General features: G+C 40.3%; 1 pseudogene; it reads right to left on the reverse strand.

Annotated features, from left to right (window-relative positions):
- Positions 1-743: 743 nt before the first annotated feature.
- The window catches only part of LOC101982402, an 11,217-nt pseudogene continuing 8,664 nt past the window's right edge, over positions 744-3,296 (reverse strand).

Raw genomic sequence — 3,296 nt, forward strand, 5'->3', positions numbered from 1 at the left:
TCTCTCTCTCTCTCTCTCTCTCTCTCTCTCTCTCTCTCTCTTACACACACAGACACACATACACTCACACAGAGTAAATAAACATTTGGAAAAATGAATTTATGAAAAGCTTTAATCACCATGTTTTAAAGAAAACTATAAGTATTGTGTGTAACTAGTATATAAATAAATAAAAACTTTATAGATCTTATATTGCAATGAAGATTTATACAGGACAATAATTAAATTATTGATCAGTGTGTAAATTTCTTAGTAGTTAGAAAACATTAAGTACGATTAAAATAATTTTTAAGTGTTTAGTATTTATTTTCTTAATTAATTATAATGCTTACTTATAAGTTTAGCTGTGATTAATCCTTCCAAATCCTGGACTATTTCTTCTGAAATAGTCTACTAATACTACTGTTTTTAATTCTGTGATTTTTTTCTGTTAAGAGATATATATCCTTATCGTTATTTATTGCATTCTTTCCATTCTTTTTCATTGTTATTTTTCAGTATTCATGAAAAGTCTGGTATAAATTCTGGACCCATTATTATTCATCTTCATCTTCTTATTTTCATGTTCTCCACCTTTTTCTCCTTTTATCACATATTCTGTGAAATATGAAGTTAAAAATTTTAAATTCCTTTAATCGTCAGTTCCACACAATTCCCCCTACTACGCATACACACATACACAAATATCAAGAAATATTTCTTAATGTTCAATTTTATTACATATATTTTGTTTGTTTATTGTGTTACTGTGCGTGTATGAGAGAGAGACAGAGACAGAGAGAGAGAGAGCTCATGGGCATGAAAGATGGCAGAACAGCATTCTTGTGAATATCAAAGAATAACTTTGCTCTCTTCTGTGCCAGCAAAATGTTGTTGCAATTGAAGTCTAGGTGCCGAAGCTCCTCCTCCAGAATGGCCATCTCATGGCCTAGCCTCTCATTGCGGTTGACATTCAGGGAACTGTTGTCACTGCAGACCCCGAAGAAGAATCTTAGCTGGTTGCCATCTTAGCTGGTGGAACTTGATCTCCAGCAGTTCACGGTAGCGTTCATAATCCTCATCAGTGAGCCTAGGCAGGTCAGCCCCTCCCAGTCCCTGCCCTGTCAGCCAGCAGAGTCCATGCTGAAGTGGAAATCCCTGCTCTGCTGGACATCCTTTTGCAGGACAAACCTGCACAGGCTTTCTAGGGGTGTTGGTGGTGCTGGGGGGTGCTTACCCCCAGCAGGTCATGTTCACAGCTCTCTTCATTGTGTGCATTCTCATAAGTCCGGCCCACCCCGCTGTCCAGCTCCTGGCTGTAACTCAAGACTGGGTCCTCATCAGGAGCACCCTTCTCATCATTTCCAGCCTGCGGGGCAGGGGGTGACTTCAGCTTCCAGACACGAAGGTCCCCTTCATTCTCAGACCAAAAGTCATCTAGGAAGTCATCTCTGTCACTGTCTTCCCACCGCTTTGCTAGCTGGCTCTCAGGCCGGGCCATCGGCAGGGAGATGGTGTTCTCCTCCTGGCTCAGGATGGCTACTGCTTCCTCTCGGGTTCTGGACATCCATTCTATTAATCTGTATGATTCAGACTCCCTCACGGATCCAGCCGTCTTTGGCTGCAATGCTGTTTGGAATTTACCTCTCCAACTTAGATGCCCAGATCCTCCTCATCATCTGTGCGGTAACTGTTTTTACAGAGCTCTACCTCCTCGTACTATAGCTCGTCCATTCGCTCTGCTTCCAGCGGGCCGCCCTCCGTGAACTCTGCCGGGTCATAATACTCATGACTGACGGGGGCGGGGAGCAGAGAGTACATATGGCTTCAAGATGCCCATGGATGGGTAGGGTGGATGGGTGCAGCTTGCTCAGTGCCATGATATGCTTGAAGGTGATGTCGATCTGAATACCACTGTCAATCAGCTGAAGGTCATGGCAGGAGCTTTCTGCCCCCCACCTCCCGCATATGGGAACTGCATCTCAGCACCTGGATCACTAGGGACTCCTTGGAGGCACGCAGGGCCTCTAGGGTCTGTTCCTGGGACAGCTTGGAGAGCTCTTTCAAGTTCACCTCCAGCACCACTTTATACCGCTCCTCCGGTTTCTGGACCATGCACATATTACCCAGGTCTGGTTTTTGGATGCTCTCTAACAGAGACTGTAGGCACCAAGCTTGAATGTGGTGGACATATATACAGACAGACAAACACACATAGGCATAGAGTAACAGTATTTTTAATTAAAACACTAATTAAATTGCATCTTGCCATACTTACTAGGATGTGTTTTATGTAGTTTTAATTTGGTGACATTTTGTAAATAAGTTATTCATACATTTCATTTTATATATTTAAAGGTATTTTTTGGTTTCTTGTACCCTTTCAGCATTTAGATTTTGTACTTTGGATTCTATCTTTGTATTTTCGTATGCCTTTATTTTTCTGGATTTTTCTCTACTGTTTTGTGATTTCATTTTACTATAATTTTAAATGGAGCAGGATTAACAGCTTTGATGCTGTTAATTCCTTCAGTCTAATAATGCATTTCTTAAACCTAACATATACTCTCTATTTCACGGGTAATCAGTGCTAATTATAAAAGACTTTCATTTCTCCATGACCAGATGTAAATGTGAGCCACAAGCCAGAGAATACTCTACTAATAAAAACATATCCAGAAATGACAGTGATGATTAAATTACCAAGCTTGGATGTTAATATAACTATAATAAGTATGCTCAATATGTTCAGTGGGTAAAAAGGAAAACAAACATAATGAGGAAAGAAAGCTGGAAGATAAAATAAGTGCCAGATGGAACTTGTAGGGATGAAAAATATAAATGACAAGAAAGTATCGCTGGATGAAATTAACTGTAAATTATCCTCCGAAAGAAAAAAATCAGACAGTATAAATACAGCATAAAAAATGACGTACACAGGAACAAAAAGTCTAAATAAAAATAAGATAGCATCACCTTGATCATTGAAGAAAATTATACTGAAACAATATAAGATCTGTTCAAAGAGTAGCTGTCAGAAATCTCCTCATACTAGAAAAGAGAAAGAGGTCTAAGACTCTCAAGCTACCATTAGCAAGATATGGAGAATTAGGCTCTTCCTTTAAATCCTGTTAGTGAGAATACAGAGAAATTCTTAGATGAGTGAGAGATTGAAAGAACATCAATCATACAAAGAGAAGGGATAATAATTACTGCATGATAGCCGGGCGATGGTGGCGCACGCCTTTAATCCCAGCACTTGGGAGGCAGAGGCAGGCGGATCTCTGTGAGTTCGAGGCCAGCCTGGTCTACAGAGC

Source organism: Microtus ochrogaster, chromosome 21 (assembly GCF_000317375.1).
Source record: "Microtus ochrogaster isolate Prairie Vole_2 chromosome 21, MicOch1.0, whole genome shotgun sequence".
Taxonomy (NCBI): domain Eukaryota; kingdom Metazoa; phylum Chordata; class Mammalia; order Rodentia; family Cricetidae; genus Microtus; species Microtus ochrogaster.